This window comes from Sinohyriopsis cumingii, unplaced genomic scaffold (assembly GCF_028554795.1).
Source record: "Sinohyriopsis cumingii isolate HCF-2022 unplaced genomic scaffold, ASM2855479v2 utg000940l, whole genome shotgun sequence".
Classification (NCBI taxonomy): Eukaryota; Metazoa; Mollusca; class Bivalvia; order Unionida; family Unionidae; genus Sinohyriopsis; species Sinohyriopsis cumingii.
This window is the reverse complement of record NW_028315945.1, coordinates 984,296-1,005,910: the sequence shown is the minus strand read 5'-3', so window position 1 is coordinate 1,005,910 and position 21,615 is coordinate 984,296.

Here is a 21,615-nt window from a genome sequence, read left to right as displayed (position 1 = left end):
CGCCAACGCCGCATCAGATGGCTGGGCCATGTACGTCGGATGGTTGACGGACGGATCCCCAAAGACATTCTTTATTCGGAACTCGCCTCTGGCAAAAGGTCGATCGGACGGCCACATCTCCGCTTCAAGGATGTCTGTAAGCATGACATGAAAGCCCTTGATATTGATGTCAACACCTGGGAAGAGCTCGCTCTAGACAGATCAGGCTGGCGTCATGCTCTGATCACTGGTCTGAAAGCCGGAGAGGACAAGCAACGCTTGCTAGCTGATGAAAGACGATCGCAGAAGAAGAAGAAGCAGCTTCATCCAACACCTGACACAACCTTCAAGTGCAGCAAGTGCAGCAGGGACTGCCACTTCCGCATTGGACTACTTAGCCACAGCAGACGATGCACAACCACCAACCGGGACATCTCTCATGGGCGCAGTTCCATCGTCTCTCGAGACTAACGGATGCCAACGATACGATAACACACAAAAAACTTTCTTATCCTGGTCTAACAAACAAATACTTTTCTATCCTGGTCTAACACACAAAACACTTTCTTATCCTGGTCTAACACACAAAACACCTCTTTATCCTGGTCTAACACACAAAACACCTTTCTATCCTTGTCTAACTCACAAAACACTTTCTTATCCTGGTCTAACACACAAAACACTTTCTTATAATGGTCTAACACAGAAAACACTTTCTTATCCTGGTCTAACACACAAAAAGCCTTCTTATCCTGGTCTAACAAACAAATACCTTTCTTATCCTGGTCTAACACACAAACCACATTCTTATCTTGGTCTAACACACAAAACACTTTCTTATCCTGGTCTAACACACAAAAAGCCTTCTTATCCTGGTCTAACACACAAAATACTTTCTTATCCTGGTCTAACACACAAAACACCTTTTTATCCTGGTCTAACACAAAAACACCTTTTTATCCTGGTCTAACACACAAAACACTTTCTTATCTTGGTCTAACACACAAAACACTTTCTTACCCTGTTTTAACACACAAAACACCTTCTTATCCTGGTCTAACACACAAAACACCTTCTTATTGTGATCTAACATCAACATTATTTCATCACTGAGATTATAGTAGACCAGTTTCTCTCAGCATTCTAGTTGTGTTGAGGACTACACCATAAAAAAATGGCAATTACGATTTTGTTCAGAAACTGGTCATTTGCAGAACTGTGTATTCTTTAAATTCGAAGCATTTCAATTTCCTCTTGTCATTGTTCTGAGAAACATGTATTGTTGTTGACAGTGCTCTGAGAAATATGTACTGGCGCTAACAGTGCTATGAAAAACATGTATTGTTGTTGACAGTGCTCTGAAAACAAGTATTGTTGTTGACAGTGCTCTGAGAAATATGTACTGGCGCTGACGGTGCTCTGAAAAACAACTATTGACGTTGACAGTGCTTTGAGAAACATATATTGGGTTTGACAGCGGTCAGAAAAACATGTATTGACGGTGCTCAGAGATACATGTATTGATGTTGAGAGTGCTCAGAGATACATGTATTGCCTGTCTACGGTTATTTTAAATATCAGTCGACAAAGCACATGATCGTCTCTCTCATCACTGATTTTTGATCACCTGTTTCGATTTAGAATTTCTCTATAACCTTGTTCATATGGTCACTTAAAAATGTTTGGGTCGTAGAGATTTTAGTTACTTGTTCCTGCTAATGAAATAAATTATTTTCCTGTAAAGATAATATCGTCTGCTTGGTTTCACTTCACTGTTTGCAGTGTAAATATAGCACTTAGACATAGTACACTGGCATTATTTCACTGTTGTTATCATAAACAGACTACCACGTATACGTCACAGTTCTGTGTGCTATTGTTATGGATGTAAGTCCTACAAGAAATGAATAACACAATGTACTGATGACGTACTTATGACCAACGACTATATATATATATAAAGGTGAAAGAAAATTTTTATATACTCTTTTCTTTCTCCGTTAACTTTACACTGTCAGAATCGTTCAGTATTCTACGATACTAAACACCTTGATACTGCACGCACGTGCACAACACGTGTGAATAAAACAATAAAATGTATTAGGAACTGCTTTGTAAATATTCCGTGTACACTCATGTAGTAGACTTTAGGTTTTAATTGATTAGATTTGTTTGTGGATGAACTAAAACAGCTGTTTCGTGTACCTGAAAGTAGAGATGATATCGCGAACAATGTGGACGAGTTTACTGAGTCACATGTGAAATTTTCAAACAAGCAAATTAATGAACTTGATATTCGCCATGTGCACAATAAACGTGAGAGACGCAATATTTAAAATACCATTCTGATCATTTAAACAGTTAATTAGGAGAAATGTTCGTAACTTTTCGTAAATGGAATGGTTCAGACTAAGACCAGTGTTCTCTTGGGTATATAAAAATAGCATATAAAATAATACTCAGGGCAAGCACTATCGCATATCTATAAGTTACTTACAATTTTATATGTGAAAGTACTAAATTCGTGGGAATAAATGCAACCGAAGGTTGCGCGTTAACTTTATTCATACAGTGTTTCGGATTTAGGCTAGAGATAAATGCCATACATGATATAGGTCATCCCATAGCCAGGGGAGCTTGTAAATGATCAGGCATTAACATGTCTTCTTTAGCTGCTATAATAATGGCAAAAAATATACTTACATTTTTGCATCTTGAATTTCCTCAAAATGTACTTTCTTAGTTCTGCAAATCCGAATTACATGTGCTATGTGATGGGTTCTAAAGATTGATAACACATTTCAAAATTGTACTGTAATTTCGACTACTACATAACACTACTAACTAATGAACTATACCCAGGGTTCTTGTAACTACTAATGAACTATACCCAGGCCTCTTGTAACTACTAATGAACTATACCCAGGCCTCTTGTAACTACTAATGAACTATACCCAGGCTTCTTGTAACTACTAATGAACTATACCCAGGCCTCTTGTAACTACTAATGAACTATACCCAGGCCTCTTGTAACTACTAATGAACTATACCCAGGCCTCTTGTAACTACTAATGAACTATACCCAGGCCTCTTGTAACTACTAATGAACTATACCCAGGCCTCTTGTAACTACTAATGAACTATACCCAGGCTTCTTGTAACTACTAATGAACTTTACACAGGCTTCAAGTAAGAACAGGATGATTTACAAAGTGCTTGGATATCAACCACGTATTGAATATTGCATACTTTTATTATAATGTCCTTTAAGTACCTATGTGTATCATTTTGTGTCATGTCCTGTAAGTACCTGCGTTTACCCTTTTATGTAATGTCACGTAACTAGTTAGGTACACACTTTAAGTAATGTCCTGTAAATACCTAGGTACACCCTTTAATGTAATTTCATGTCACTACCTAGGTACACCCTTTTATGTAATTTCATGTCACTACCTAGGTACATCCTTTTATGTAATTTCATGTCACTACCTAGGTACACCCTTTTATGTAATGTCCTGTAAATACCTAGGTACACCCTTTTATGTAATTTCATGTCACTACCTAGGTACATCCTTTTATGTAATGTCACATAGCTAGCTAGGTACACACTTTAAGTAATGTCCTGTAAATATCTAGGTACACCCTTTTATGTAATGTCCTGTAAATATCTAGGTACACACTTTAAGTAATGTCCTGTAAATATCTAGGTACACCCTTTATGTAATGTCCTGTAAATATCTAGGTACACGCTTTTATGTAATGTTCTGTAAATATCTAGGTACACCCTTTTATGTAGTGTCCTGTAAATATCTAGGTACACCCTTTTATGTAATGTCCTGTAAATACCAAGGTACACCCTTTTATATAATGTCATGTAATTAGCTAGCTACAACCTTTAATGTAATTTCTTGTAAATAGCTAGGTGTACCCTTTTATGAAATGTCCTGTAAATAGATAGGTGCAACCTTTTACGTGTATGCAAATATGTTTAACTTATTGCCAGTATAGGTATTAGTTTGAATAATCAAGAAAAGCTATAACAAGTTTTTACGATTGGTATTTTTTAATGTTTGCCAGAAACAAACAACTTGAATTACATTAAACTAATTTTTAAATGAAATGTACAATGCAAACTGATATAAAATAAATGATTTTTGCCATGAAACACAAACCTTGCTACATATTCCATGCCGAGAAATATGTAATTCCATCCAACAAAATATACACATCATATTTGTTTCCGTTTTGTAGAAGCATTAAATTAAACTTGAAAGTAACGTGACTAAAAGCTATGTACCCTATTTCGTTCCTAACCGTGTGGTAATCGACTTGAAGCAAAACAAAACTCCTGAACAGTTCTTAAAAAGTAAACAAAAGTATTTGCTATTCTTTTGAAAGAAAATATAGCTAGTGACTCTGTAAAACTGTGTTGAATTATACAGACACGTTAAGTCGGTAAAAATTCCCCATGGAAAAGAAAACAGTACTGATAAGATTAAGTCGTGCACTGCCTAAATCAGTCGATTCCTTCCTTATGCTTAACCATATGAGTCGTCAGATCTGACCAAGACAATGCCGATTTCGTGTACAGGAGCATTTTTAACTGGAATAACTTTTCACGTCGTAAATTAATATGCAAGACGAACAGTAAATCTATTAGAAGTAACTGTTCAAAATTCACACCAGGCGAGAGTAAAAGATTGCGCGCCTAGGAGTCAGATGATGTATTTCAATTAGCGAGGTTTGCGTGTTAGGCCTTTGCAAAGAAACTCGTGTCATCTCGAGTTATTGAAGACTATCCTGCATCATGTAACCCTGTTAATACGGAACACGAGCTGAATCGTGGTATTAGTGTTGTAAACGGTTCAAGGCGAATAATTAGTTTGCACTTGGAAAGGATTTCGAAAACACAATCGCTATTTAGAAAACCTTCTTTATTTTCATTGTTTGGCAAATCACACTCGCTATTTAGAAAATTTTATGATTTTATTGTTCGGTAAATATGGATCCGCCTCATAAGAACACAGTTTTTAGTGTTATTAAAGCGTACGTCAAAGTAAAACATTGTTTGCCTCTAGATGTAACGATAAAGCAGGTTTTGCCAAACTTTGACAAAATAGGTGGGAAAACATTGCTAGGACACATTAATACACAAGCCACGGTTCCATTAAGGTTTCTGTGTTTCCTATATGGATTGCTAAATACCACAGGAAAAATGGCATAATTAACTAGGCAACAACTCCATCCCCCCAAAGCAAATAAAGCAACTAAAGGTCTCAGTTGTAAAAAAAAAGACCAACATAAAACGCATAAAAAGAAATAAGGAATTTTGTGTCTGTCAGCAGAAAATATTCACATAAAGAAATTAATTTTTAATTTTTTTTCTTCAAAAAATGGCAGTGACGTTTATCAAATATGCCGGCAGGAACGAATACATACATCCTACCAAAAGGTACGGAAAACGTTGCAAAAATGATTATTGTAAAGTTTATTTGGCAACAATGTGCAGGGCAGAAATTACGTTTGCATGGACTGATGATGAATTCGGAGTAAAATGTGAAAGCGGAAACACTGAGTTAAAACCTTTACAGAAAAAAAAAATTACAAAACATAATTTTGAATTAAATAGCTTAGCATGCATCAAAATTTAATCTCCAATTTGTCTGAGAAATATTTTTTATTTGCAGAACGATATCCACGAACTTAGCATAGCACGCATACAACATAACGACGAGAACGGCGGGCATGCTTTCAATTATGGCATGGAAGCCGCAAAGAACACAGCGTCAATAATGCTGTAAACCTGTATATGGCTGCATGATATCCTGATAGCGTTTTGGATATGGGAGAGTTCTCTCCCTACTGTGAACGGTTTGGCCATCGACAGAACGTAATGTGTAGCAACTATTGGCGAGTTTCAAAGAAAAACATTCTTATGTTAAGTGTTTAGCTCGAATAAACAGTCACACAAGAAGGACTGAAAACAACAAGCATTGAATAATATAATAAATTATTTATTTCCCTGGAAAAATACTGTAAAAGTAATTAAAAAAAGAACTTCCGATTTTAAGAACCAAATCCAAAAATAATCCAAGAGTAATCCACGAATAACATTTTAGAAGTCCTAATAATAAAATGTTTTAATGATTTCAATTTCGAGTCCCGACGAAGAATCCAAGAGGGAAGGCGATGACGTATGCTGTATCCTGTGTAGTGTGGTTGTCTACAGTTCCTTGTAAAACACAATAAATAATTCTCCAGTTTTGGAAATCCAAAATTTGTTTTTTAAGAAATGTCTTTTATTCAAGAATTCTGTATGAGCACACGTATATTTCCAGGAAAAAGAATTGATCCTTTTGAATCCAAAGAAAAATTAACAGATAACTCGAAAACTGGCTTCAACAGAAGGAAACGACTTGACATCAGGCGTTTTTAAGCCCAGACTAGCTAAATTCCCTCTAAGCAACACGTATTAACACTAACTAATGTGCGATTTCAGAAATACCCGAATTACGAAATAGAGGATGAAATTACTATGTTTACATAAAAAAAATTACGTAGCCCCAGTATGACCTTGATAAAAACCGATCATTTTACTCTAAGAATAAAAGTTGCTTACTTCACTAAAATCTATTTACAAGCCTAGGGTCACGTATCCAATACAGCCTAGGGTCACGTATCCAATACAGCCTCGATCTGACCCTTATTATTTCCATCGTCATAATAAATAAAAAAAGAACTTGTTGACGTGACTGTTACTAAATCTGAATTAAGGTTTGGAACCTGGTCAGCATTATGTCTTCAGAAATGAACAGTCAAGATCAAACTATTTTCTGGAAAAAGTAAAAGTTCATAGTAAACAGAACTACGTCATTTTGACAAATAATGAAATTAAAAAAATAGAAAGATTTTAAAACATACAAACAATTAAATCACATAACACTTCCTCCCATAAAGAAAAAGAAAGATTTATATGATAATGCTTTATTTTTTACCACAGACTAATTTTACATGAGGTTAAAAAAAAACACATAAATTGTACTCACTGTACAGGAAATAATACATTGTTATATACTGGAAAGTGCGTCTGCTATTAAAATACCTGTTTCCTTGATGTACCTGATGTCAAGATTATATTCATGTAACAACAAACCCGACCTTACTAGGTTTTGATTTTTATTTTTCATCTTGCCGATGAAAGTAAGGTGGTTCTGGTCACTAAACACAATAATCGAAAAAGGAGCTGAACTTCAAAATGTTGTAATGCCAATTTCAAAGCCAAACATTCCTTCTCGATTGTTGAGCAATGTCTTTGATGCTATTTAATTTCTTGGAAAAATTGCACAGCCGGATAATCAAATCCATTTTCACCTTCTTGAATCAAAACAGTTCCAACCCCAACATCGTTTGCATCAACAGACATTTTAAATGATTGGCTAAAATTTGGAGCTTTTAAGTATGGCTTTAAACTTGTCAAAAGCCTCCTGACATTTTTCAGTTCAAAGGAGCTTGTTTTCCTTACTCAATAAATTTGTCGGGGGTTCAGCATTTATAGAAAAATTGGAACAAATTTTCCGATATTATCCAGCCATACCTAAAAATCGCATCAGTTACTTTATATTAACAGGCACGGGAAATTCAGAGATAGCCTTGACCTTAGGATCTAACTAAGGTTTAACATCAGGTTTAACTTGTCCATGTTCCCTCACTATGTCCTAGAAAAGTTACACTAAAACGGCAGAACTCACATTTAGATAAATTAATTGTCAAACATGCATCAGTGGGTCTGTCATATAATTTCCGAATTGTTGCTAAATGTTCTTTCCAGGTGTCGTTGTAGCAGACGACATCATCGATATAAGCATAACAATTGTCTAGACCAGAGGTAATCGTATTCATGAGACGTTGAAACGTACTTGGCGACCCTTTCATCCCAAACTGCATTACTTTATGTTGGTCAAGTCCATCTGGAGTCACGAATGCCGAAATTTCCTTTGCTCTTTCCGTTAGTGGAATTTGCCAAAATCCTTCAAGAAGGTCAGATTTGGTGACATACTTGGCATTCCCGATTTTATCAATACAGTCATCGATTCTTGGCAGTGGGAATGAATCTGTTTTGTCACACTATTCACCTTCCTGTAATCAGTACACATACGGAAAGTTTTATCTTGTTTTGGAACAAGTATGCATGGTGAACACCAGTCACTTTTACCGGGGTCTATAAAATCATTCTCCAGGAAATATTGAATATTTTACTTCATGTATTCCTGTTTGAGAGGGTTCATCCTGTACGGGTGTTGTTTCACAGGTTTGGAATTTAGAATTTCAGCGTCATGGAAAATTTTGTTTGTCCTTGTAGGAGAATCTTGAAATAAGTGCTCATATTCAAATAATAACTTTTTAAGTTCATTTCTTTCATGCTCTTTCAAATGTGAATGTTTCTGGTCCAGATCTTTCATGATTTCTGAATTCCGAAGATTTGTCACTCCAATATCAGCAGAATATGATGATATTCCTTCACTTAAATCTTCAATGAGTGGGACAGGTACAACTAAATTAATTGCATGTTTAACCTGGCTATCTCTTTCAATATACATGTGCTCCTATAATTTATTTTGATCGTAGGAGCACTAATATTATTATTTAACTCATTCATTTTCTTCTTAACTTTGTAAAGGCCGTAATATCTAAACTGAAGACATTTTTTAAGAATGAGCAAGATAGACAGAACCTCATTATTGCCAGACTCAAACGTTCTCTCTATTATAGTTCTGTCAAACCGTAATTTCACTTTTGACTTGAATTGTTGAATGCCAAATTCAAGCATAATAGGCTGGAAAGTTCCAGACCTAAAATTTGACCCTTGACCTGATTGGACAGATTTGGGAAGGCCAAGCTGAGTAAAAAACCTTATTAACGTTTTAATATTCCTCAAAGAAATTGCCTCTGGAAACCTTGTTGACGCACACATAAGGCGTTTCATGGGTCAGACTAAGTATTTCCTGTCTGTAAGAATTTGGAACTACAATTTGATAGTTCACTGACCACTCATCACCAGTTCCTAGTAGACAGAATTACATTATTTTAACATATACTAAAATTAAAAAAATAGAAAGATTGCAAAACTTACAAACAATTAAATCAGATACAAATTAAATCAAATATACATAACAACATAAAAGTATTTGCAAAGGTACGATCTTGGACCTTTTCGCCTGATTGCATTCCGGTTTAACAAGTCTAGTCTGAACGCCACTGTAGCTCACTAGCTGAGTAGAGCCATCCAGAACCAACCGGTGCTGGGCTTCTGCTAGCTGAGCAGAGACAACCAAAAAACAACCGGTACTGGGTTTCTGATAGCTGAGCAGAGACAACCAAAAACAACCGGGGCTGGGCTTATGATAGCTGAGCAGAGACAACCAAAAAACAACCGGGGCTGGGCTTCTGATAGTTGAGCAGAGACAACAACAAAACAACAACCGGGGCTGGGCTTCGGAAAGCCGAGCAGAGACAACCAAAAACAACCGGGGCTGGGCTTATGAAAGCTGAGTAGAGCCCACCAGAAATAACCGGGATTGGGCCCCAATCGCGTTTCTGAAATCCATGTTAGAAATCTGAGTGTTCTGGTATCGGCATGTAGCCAAGGCCATACTTCACTCCACGGAAAGCAAGAAAATGGGCAAAAATATTTACGTTCAGCTGCCGAGAGAAAAACGCTTTGGTAGGTTGCACAAAGCCATGCTGGGCCACACTGTTACGTAATAGGATGACTCGCAGCCACAGTAGAGGCACATCTAAACATAAATGCTTGAATATGTGAGCACAAATCTTATCAGCTTGCTGGCGAGGTGCAATAAAAGATCCAATAAGTATGGCGACAGCCTCATTATGTATCACGCCAGAACTCCAACAAATGCTAAAAGATGTTAACTCCTACTATGTTGTGCCGCTTCCTACTTAAAGATTGTCATTTCAACAAAGTTCCCTATCAGCCTAAGCAATAGAGGACTGCAAAAAAGGGACAGTGGCATGTAAAGGAATAAAGAATTTTTGTTTCATAGTGACGATGTCGCTTATATTTTAAAACCCGAGTATTGAAGTGCTAATAGCGATGTGCAGGATTCTACTTAATGCCAACGATTCTTTCATCACACATAAAATTTTCTACCTTAATGGTGGCCGCGGATCATGAAATACCGAACTGGCAACTGATCTACGACTGGCTAAAAACACCTTGATTGCTGCTAAGAAGTGGAGGAAGATAATTGAGCTGAAGACGAAGCCCTGAAAACCCTAAGAGATGAAAAAAGAACCACAGAACAGACAAAATACAAATTGGTGAAATAATAATAGCAATAATAATAATAATGAGGACTTTGTGTTGCGCCTAATCGTTAGAAGCTCAAAGCGCTTTACAACATTAGACAACACTAATCAGATAAAAAACATATAATAATATTATTACAAAAACTAACACAAGAAATTAGAAAAACATTAAAAAATAAAAAGCATGCTAAGAATATTTCATGTAGGAAACATTATTAGGTCTTTAAGTTTGTTCTTGCAGTCGAAATAAGTGAGTTTTTGAGAGCTCTCTTGAATGCGATCACTGTGTCTTTGTGTCTAACATCAGTGGGCAATTCATTCCACGTTGCTGGGCCCTGGTATGTAAAAGTACGCTGTCCATATGAATTTGTTTTCATAATGGGAATAATGAGCATACGATTATCAGAAGAGGAGCGTAAGTATCTTGCTGGTGTGTACACATGTGTGAGGTCGGAGAGGTATGTTGGACTAGAGTCCGACAGTGAAACGTAGCACAGAGAACAAATTTTGTGTTTGATTCTGTATCGAATGGATAGCCAGCGTAGGGTACAGAGCAGCGGGGACGTGTGCTCTGATGGTGGTACTCTAAGTATGATCCGAGCAGCTGTGTTTTGAACTGTTTGAAGTTTCTGGAGCAGATATTGAGATGAACCAGACAAAATTGAGTTACAATAGTCCAGTCTTGAAAGTACTAATGAACACACAAGTGTTTTAGTGGCATCATCTGAAAGATACTTCCGAATTGAGCTGATGCGTCTCAGCTCAAGATATGCAGCCTTACATCTGTTCATGACATGTTGGTGCAATGTGAGAGTACTGTCCAGAGTAACACCTAGGTTTCGTACTGATTGTGTGAATTTAATGTTGGTGTTGCTGATATGTATTGTTTGAGGTAAAGGATGTGAATGAGAAAGTTTTTGTGTTGTAATCAGAATGGCCTCAATTTTATCATCATTCATCTGCAGCTTGTTACATATCATCCATGATTTCACATCGGTAATGCACCTCTCTACACCTTGGATGGTAGCATCAACTTCAGTTGGGTGGCTAGATTTGTATATTTTGGTGTCATCAGCATACAATTGGTGAGACACTGTATCATGAATGCCAAATACATGCTGGAGACGGTGAAGTAATATATCATGGTCTATTGTGTCAAATGCTGCACACAAATCAAGGAGGGTGAAGACTGTAATCTTTCCGCTATCCAATGCAGAGAGAATGTCATTAAGTACTTTTAGAAGAGTAGTTTCAGTACTGTGGCAAGGGCGATATGCAGATTGTACATTGCTAAAAAGACTGTTTGAATTTAGATGAGATACAAGCTTGGATAGAACAAACTTTTCTAAGATTTTTTATATGAATGGGAGATTAGAAACTGGGCGGTAGTTCTTTAAATCGTTATGGTCTAGTGTTGGTTTCTTCAGCAGAGGCTTTACAATGGCAGTTTTGAAAAATGATGGGAATTCTCCGGATGAGAGAGAGGTATAAATAACATCAGTTAGTGAAGGCATTACTGGATCTAAGCACTCAAGCAGCAGTGATGTTGGAATTGGATCAAGTTCACATGACTTTGGTGCACTTTTCATCACGATTGTACGTACGAAATCCATAGAGACAGGTTCAAATGCGCTAATGGTTGCCGCTCAAATTCTGTATCCCAACTGTATGGTGACGACGAGTCAATTGAAATTGTGGTGTCAAGCTTATCGCTAATGGTTTGCACTTTGTCACGGAAGAAATTTGCAAACATGTCCGGAAGGTCGACTGGAGAGAAGGTAGTTGGAAGTGGTATTGATTTGTTCCTTGACATTAGCTTGTTAGTAATGTCGAAGAGCTCTTTGCAGCTGAAACTTTCCATGATCTTAGTAGTGTAGTGGGCTAATTTCGCTGCATCGACTATATTTGTGATATTCTTCTTAGCGGCTTCATAGATTTGCTTATGAATAGTGAGTCGGGTGGAAAGCCATAGCCTCTCAGCTTTACGGCGGTCTCTTTTAGCAGTGCGAAGCTGGTCTCTATCACTGCTATACCATGAAGAACACTTTTGAATTGATACTCTGCACTTGGTAGCTGGGGTATGTTTGTCAAGCAATGAACGCAGACAGTTATCGAGTTGTTCTGCGGTAGGAGGTAAGCAAGTTGTTAGGTTAGCTTGGATGTCGTGCATTAGTTTGGTTCTATTTATCAAACGGAGGTTTCTCTTAGTAGCAGATAAACGTGGAGGGTTAGGGACTGATAGGTCAAGATGGCATATAAGAAAAAGGACCCATACTACATATCTGGTCTGGAATTTGCGTCCTGAAAAAGATGGTCCCATCTAGACCTTTTGTATATGCTAAAGTTCCTGGAACCAAAAAGTCTGACATTCTTATGTGAACGATTCTGTAAGGATATACATTTAAGAGTTGAACTAGTTGCTCGAGTCAGGTCATCTACATACTCGAGTTGGTGCCTTGGGTAAGCTATCACCGTGCACAGCTCCTAAAACTTACTGTTATTATTCCACAACAAAATATGTAAATTTGGTAAATATTCTCAATTCTCAAAGTTAGTATATCTGGCAGTACCTCGTGCAGAAGGTCTGCCATATCTTAAACGAGTCGCTGCGCCGCACGTTGTGGTGACCATGGCAACGCGAAACTATCTTGGCAGAACATTCGCAAGATCATCCAAGAGAAGCATGTTTCTTGCATATGCCATGGCGTTAGAAGAAAAGGCCAAACATCTACGCCCGTACCCCTGTTAAAAATCGATGTCGTGCTTAACCTGATGCGGCAACAAGGTAACCGCTTCATTGCGTGTACCGCTGAAATGCTCTGGTCATACGATCATCGAGACACGCAGATGTGTGGCGCTGACCGATGTGACAATAACAGTGGTCACTGGAATGGATATGTAAGAATGGCTTGTTTGAAGGGCAATTGCAGGAGGGAACAGCGTTAACTTTGTCCTCAGTGTAAGGAAATAGTGATTTTCACTCAATGACGTGCATTATTTGAAAGACTACTAGTCCTGCGGTATCTGGGTTGGGGGTGGGGAGCAAAACTTGCAGCTCTTCGCGCAGAACGTGCATTTTGGAATCAGACTATACACATCTGGTTTTTGTCTATGGTGCTTGGATTGTTGTTCACAACATTAGTGTTCCGGGCTCCGTGTGCACCAAACGGGTGATTAAGTGGTGGAAATGGATCGTGTTTGTTTCTGTATTGAGAGATCTTGATGTTAAGGTACGGCGATATTAGAGTTCTCGGTGTGCACCAAACAGGTGATGGAGTGGTGGAAATAGATCGTGTTTGTTTCTGTACTGAGAGGTCTTGCTGTTAAGGTACGGCGATATTCGAGTTCTCGGTGTGCACCAAACGGGTGATGGAGTGGTGGAAATGGATCGTGTTTGTTTCTGTATTGAGAGGTCTTGCTGTTAAGGTACGGCGATATTCGAGTTCTCGGTGTGCACCAAACGGGTGATGGAGTGCTGGAAATGGATCGTGTTTGTTTCCGTATTGAGAGATCTTGATGTTAAGGTACGGCGATATTAGAGTTCTCGAGCACATTCTTCAATAAGATGGCATGCAACATCACAATACCGGAAGGTGGCTATGACCTTGAGGTAGAGCAGTTTGACCCTCGTGCGACATATGAGCCCAACAATGCTGCAATAGTGGAATCTTCATTTATTCGCCCTCCCGAAGTAAACGAGTAGAAGAATTGCCAAAGGAGCTAGGTGCCAGAAAGGTGAAAGCAAGAAGATATTGAATAAACTGGAAGACTAGAAGGACGCGTAGCTGATTTCGATGCGTATCGCCATTGACTGAGGTTTGAAAAGCGCGAAACTATTTTAACATTTATAGGAAGAAAATGAGAGCGCCCAAGCATTGAAGTGGGGTAAAAACTTATGGAAATAATTCCGATTTTTGTCACCTTGCACGCTCGTTATTTTCATCAGAGCGTTAGAACTTGTAATGGAGCAAGTCTCCACTGAATCCACCCAGTCAAAAATAGCTCGCCTGAGCTCGAAAAGACATCCCAGTTTTAACCACCACAGCAGCGTTTAAAGATCAACACGATTAGAGGACAATTCAGCAGAGTCACATAACAACATCCCTATGTGAGGGATCCTTGCGAGCTGATGTATAACAGCTCATAGGTGGCTGAGTTCAATAACTACAACGTCGTAGAAAATGAAAAGCCGGCCTGGGTGGAAAACGACACCAGTCTCGCTCAAGAAGAAAGAGAAAGGATGAGCCTGGAAATACAAGATGGCAATAAAACCCTCGATACGCGGCTGGAGGCTGACAGCACCAAGAGTTAAACCAGATCAGGGAAGTCAACAAAATTTCAAACAAATATACAACCCTAGCCCAAAGGATGAAAATATTATTAAATGATTAGTGATTACATCAAATTTTAATAAGCGCGCGGAAGTATCGGCTCTTTCTGGCATTACCATTGACTAGCTGATTGAACGCATCATAGTGCATCTGATCATGACAGCTGTCACGTTCTTTACTGTTGCAAGTCAACATCTGAGCAAGCGCGACAGGATCGATTAGTGTGCAAAGATAAGAACTAAAAGCCCCACCTTAATGCCAGCCACATATGTCGTAATTTTCAGCTACCATGTTTGCTTTCCACTGTTCCTCATGCTTTGTAGTTACAGCTAGCAATAACCACTATGATCAGCGCTTCAGCAGGCGAATCGCTAGCCAGCAGCTACTTATTGCAAAACCGTGAAAAGTTGTTCTTCATTTAAGGCATGATTTCGGAAGAAAAGGTGGTCGTCAACGCTAACACCGCAGCCGTTGATAGCGCTCCAAATGATAAACATCACTTGATTCTGCTAAAACCTCATCTAAGACTGGATTAGCTAACATGAATAAACCTGGCCACTAAATAATTGATTGGAACTGGCTAAAAGATCAAGCCATTAAACTGATTAATATACCAAAACAGTACCTCTCCCCGAAATAGGAAGGAGAACAACAAATAAACTACATTACAAGGAGATGACCTGGGTGGCACAGTGGTCTAAAGCGCTCGCCTTTTCCGACCACTGTCACTTCCCCTCTTTCTGCGTAGATACGAGTCTCGGACTCGGCTGATGCGGGAATGTGAGAAAGCTTGCCAGCAGTTTCTTGTGGCTCGGTGGTTCTTACGGGGGCATTCCCGCGTTCTTCCCTCACCAGTTATTTTAGCACCCATATATAGCCTATATTGCGCTTAGAAATGTCGTTAAACCCAAAAGAACAGAACAATAGCAGAACCATGAAGGCGTTAGTTTCTGATATATAAAGAATGCTAGAACGTGACACATGTGGAAATAATAGGTCAACTCAAGTGTAGGAGTGAAAACATGTAATATATTATAAACTGTTCAACCCTAAACATGACAGATGAGCAAGAAAATGATAAAGAAGAAATATGTGATACGATGATTACAGTTTGCACTCTTAAATGACATTACTGAAGAAATAAAAAGAGGAAACGTTTGAGGTTGATTCGAATGCACCTAACAAAATCTGAAAAGGAGATGGAATGTTTGGGTCTGAAATATGGTCCATGAAGGTTTCAACAAAATAGAATGATTATCAAATACACAGTTGGCATTTAATCTACATTCAAATTTCTTTTAAATACTTTATAGCATCTTCCCAGTCAATAATGCATTTTGCCAAGGCAAAATATTTATTATATACATTTTCATACATGCTAAAAAACAAAACGTGAAATGAAAACTATTCACTATACAAAAAAAAACAAACAAACAGTACTTAATGGTAGCAAAACCTGCCAACGTTTAAATTTGGAATAGTTGATCTTGTACTTTTATGCACAATTTTTGGAAATGCTTTATTTCTCTTTTAAACTAAAGTGCAAATCATAAACTGACTAACGTCAAAAGAAAAGAAACACCATGTGCAAGCCAAGACTAATAATTATTCGTTTTAATATTTACTGTAAGCAAATATTATATTAATGGAAAAATACCCATTTCGGTGGAACCACTGCATTCCATTATAAAAATGTGTATGTCACACAGTTAAACTAACTGCTTGTATATCTATTGCCTATAATTAAAGGTGGTGTCTGATTAGGGTGGTGTCTGATTAAGGGTGGTGTCTGTTTTGTTTTTGTGTATGTGATAAACTTTATATTTGGTTTCTGACCTCTACTTTTAGTCATTATGAAGACAGCTACAAATTTCACCCTCAAACACTATGTATCCCCATCCTCTCTTCCCCCCAACCCCAATCCGCTCATTACTACCTTAGCCCCTGCTGAAATTGAACCTCCTCCCGACATTCCATATATATATATATATATATATATATATATATATATATATATATATATATATATATATATATATATATATATATATATATATATATATATCCCACAATCCTTAGCATTAATATTATTGCAACAATACAAAAACAGGAGCAGAAACATCAACGGATACTGCTACTGCTGCTGTTACTACTACTATTACTACTACTACTGCTACTTTTGAGACTTGTTATGTAGTACGTCTAGTTTTACGGACTGTAATCACTAGATAAAATCAACCTATAAAATGTATGTGTGAATACTAAATAAATGAACTGCCTGGTCGTTTACTGGTGTCATGCATGACTAATTTAGTATTTCAGACGTATGGCGAAACATTCATCATTTTCATTGTTATAAAATGATTATAAATTAAGGCACATGCAATGAGAAACATGTATCGAAAAACACCATAAAAATTAAACAGTTATCAGAGAGATGAATTAAAGCGACAGACGGTCTGAGACATTTAGTTTTCATTAACAAGTTCAAATATTCGACCCATCAAAGCGACAACAAAAGAAGGCTTAACGATTTTAATGCCTCCCATAACCAGCAAGAGACTAGCATATTTGATTATGAAAATTAGACGACAGAGCCGGTTAGACCCATATGTTAGTGGAAAACCCCAGTATTCTCGACACCTAGACATTCTTATCTCTTATACACAGTTTTGTACCATGACATAAAATAACTCGATACATGTAGAAATAAATTTATTCCATTACATATTTTCAATCATGTTTTGAATATATCTTTCAAAATATGTACTCGCTCTAATCTAAAGTAATAGTGATTACATTTATTTGTAGAAATTTGCATTTTTTAATGCATCTTATTTCTTAGAGGCAGAAAATTGCATGATTTTAATAGAACTAGTTCAAACAGTTTGGGTATAACATAAATATGCAATTTTCAATTGCATATCAATCGCATTTAACGCACATCTTTTTACCAACACTTGACAATTACGGGTTGACTTATCTTTTCTTTGCTTTTGAAGATTTGAAAATTATTAATGGTTACAATTATATCAATACTAATGCATTATCTATATTATAATCAAAACCAACGATTTCCATTCTTAATTTGTTGTCAAAAGGGCGAAGGAATATGAGTAAATAGTTATATAGATATTTTATTGTAGGTATAGAGTCGGGATAGACATAGATGAGAAACGTGCTAAACTGTGCGCAGACATACATACATACATACATACCAGTCATTAAGTCGTGTATCACATTCCTTTAATATTAAATACGCATTCTTTAAACGCAGTAACTATATTCTAGTAAGCTCCATTGGTCACACTGAAAACCACGAATTGTCTGAGACTGTCGATCTTGACGGGGAAGAAGCAACATCTCAATGAATTTTGGCAGTCTTTTGTTGAGTTAAGTCGTTGGACCGAAAGTTGCTTGCTACATCCATGGTATACATGTATAAGACTGCGTTTCCAGAAGCTGTTTGGTGACTGTGTAAAGACTGAGTCTTTCAAACCGGCAAGAAAACGTCGTTCATCTAACCCAGTGCCATCTGTCAGGAATTGTTTAAGTGCTATTACAAAAAATCCGCCATGTGGTTGGATTTAAATTATTCGATAAATTAAAATCATAAGCATCCTTTATGTTCATGTGCTATACATCCGGAAGTGAAGTAAACGATACACTGTAGCCTTCCTTTATCTTTGAAAGTCCACTTGATCAATGATAATTTGATGACAAATACTGGTTACTGAAGGAATAGTAATGAAGTTTAAACAATTGAAAGAAGAAAACGAAACTCATTTTGATGTGCATGCATTTATCTTAAGCACGATGAAAAGATGTGATATCATTATACTGTACTTTCATACTGTATAATGAATGTTTGAAATCACGTGATATTAATGTACATTATTTTCATGCTGTATACAGTGGTGGTTTCAAAATCACGTGATATTAATGTACATTATTTTCATGCTGTATACAGTGGTTTAAAAATCACGTGCACTTCATTTGTAATTATGTCACATAATAGCTGATGAAAGACGTTACTCTCTTGTATTTACATCACATCGTTACTATGGAGACTTTGATTAGATATTTCATACCATTGAAAGACATTTTTGAATTGCTTGCACATATCAGTCAAACACATTTCTGAATTCGTTTGCAAAGATAGTGTAAGTAATGAATGAACGATTCATGGGTTTTGACCGCTGAATTTGAAACAGATTTCACACTAATCAGTTTTTGTCATTGTAACTGTTCTTGAGCAGATGAGAGATCACATGATCAGATGAGAGATCACATGACCAGATAAGAGCGCATGACATCACATCTTTTTCAATCAGTTACAATTTAGATTTTCTTTTGTAAGTCAGAATATCGTTCTAATTTTAATGATTTTTCTAGATTTCGCTGACGGGCCTGCCTATTAAGACGATATATTTTTATTCGTATGATAAAGTTAATTTTCTAAATCCTTTTGGTAATACGTATTTTAATTAATCCATGTCAATTGATGGAGTTAGTCATAGTCATCCAGACGTGTCTGCCTTGATTTCAAGTGTTTGGTTTACAGTGATTCATACTTTACAACACGCTAACCTCTACGTATCTATAGCGGCAGTAACTTGTACGTATCTATAGCGGCAGTAACTTGTACGTATCTATAGCGGCAGTAACTTGTACGTATCTATAGCGGCAGTGACCAGTAAGTACCTTTAGTGGCAGTGACCAGATAGTATCTATATAGGCAGTGACCTGTATCTATAGTGGCAGTGACCATTATTTATATATGGTGGCAGTGACAGTAAGTATCTATAGTGGAGTACATGTTAGGCTGCTACTTTTGTCTGGATTATGTAATCTAAATTATATACAGATTTAATTTTACTTTGGATAATAAATCCCTTAGTAACTTAACACAGTACCCACCTGAAAGGCAATATACCGATTCACATCTCAAACGGCCAATAGCATGCTAAAATGTGTAACAATGATATGGTTAATTCTGCTATGTTACAATACCATTATTTTATTTAATGCAGACGGCAAGAGTTTGAATGCGTGTCATTATGTTTCCTTCCACACTGTTAGTGCAGTGCCATTGCAATACCATAAAACGTGGCATGCTGGTAGATGTGAGGACGACGTTGCATCTGTATAAACTGTCATTTGATCGTCGGAAGCGGTCTAGACCTTCGGTGGTAAGAGGGAGGTTTACAAAGAGACCAACACTGTTGATGACCGAGGGTCAGCGTACCATCAATCTAGTGTGCACAATTTGCCCATGACGCTGATAAGATTGCCACTAAAAATGAACATACTGGTGAAGTCGATATTGATGCCGGCGATATTGTCAATTGTGTCCAATATTACATTTTCATTTGCAATGGAGGACCAGAAAACATCCATCACCATCAACTTTCAATTCCCTAACTGTCTGAAAATCTGTAAAATCTCTACCTCATCCTGCCCCCAATCAAAATATGCCATGATATTTTTTCTTTATGTACGACGCTTATCAAAAATGACGTTTTCCGATAAACTCACTTGCGCTGATCTTTGAACGGTAAGTGGGATAACGCTCTGGTGTACATTATTGCTAAGACGGAATATATGGGGAGTAAGAATACTAATGTACGACACAATATTAAGACTACTTTCGAATCGGGAAAAACATTAGTCTGACATCAGTTTCAGAATCGATAGAAACAATATAGCCAATATTATTCATTTGCAAGTTTATGGTTACATTGTGCTTAAACATAACGATTTATTTATGACGGAAACGCCCACCTGCAGTACTATGTTCTGCCGAACAGTATCAGATCGAGTGGACATTCCAATCTGATTAAATGAGACAATAAAAAAAAGTTAAAATTAGATTTTGTGTCATTTATTTGTGTACTAACAATAACACTGCTGTTTATCAAACTCGTCCTTCTGTCGAATAGTGGATCGAAATTTTATAAATAACTTTCCCTACCCACCCACCCCAGCAATAACAATACCCCTCCCCGCATCTCTGCACGAAGAAGAAGGTAAAGTCGATATCACGTAGGGGAATGTAGAAAAATGCGATTTAGAATGTAAAGTTTCTCATGGTAGTCATTCAGATCATATTAAGATACATATATAATGGTTAGAAAAAAAGATAAATAAGATAGTATATTATAAAGGTAGAATATGTTTCTTTCCAAACATTTTGTACCTGAAAAAGCATACAGTAAATGCGAAACGAGTTGCACAGAATTATTGGCGTTTGTGTTTTTTTAAATTTAAAATCCCAATTATATAGGTAGAAAAATATGCATAGAGGGCGACATAAACAAAGTCAAGTTTATGATTAAATAATACATACAAAACAATGCGTTTAGTTAGAACATATCAATGATAACATTTATGCCAAAGAATAGATAATAAATTCATTTTCGAGTAAAACTGTAATACTTTCATAATGCTTGACGCTTATATAGTTTCATGTTAATGTAATATTTTGATCTGTTGTCGTTTTCAAGCGTTTGAAACAAATCGTATTGTCTGGAGAGGGGGTCTGGGCACTATCACAGTTGATTGATTTTTTCCCCATATAAACGTTTAATCCCGTTGTGGTAAGATGACATTAAAAAACTTGTAGGCTTTTTAAACACATATTCGTATCAAATAATAATCTAAAATGACTGATACAAATACAAAACATTATAGTCATGAAAATAAGTTGATGAACAATCACATACTTTTCACAAAACTTTAATCCCGTAAGGAGATAACACTTCCAATAATGGAATCCACATACTAAATCTGGATAGCAAATACGATTTATGTTTTCCTCTTCTTGTGTACCGTTATGGAGTTAATAAATATGATGAAAACGAATATCGCAGACAAATTATTTTGTCAGATTTGTTGATGATCATTTTTTCTACATATTGGAGAGAGAACTAATCAATTTTCTTCGTAGTCATATAAACAAGCTCATTTCTAATCCATG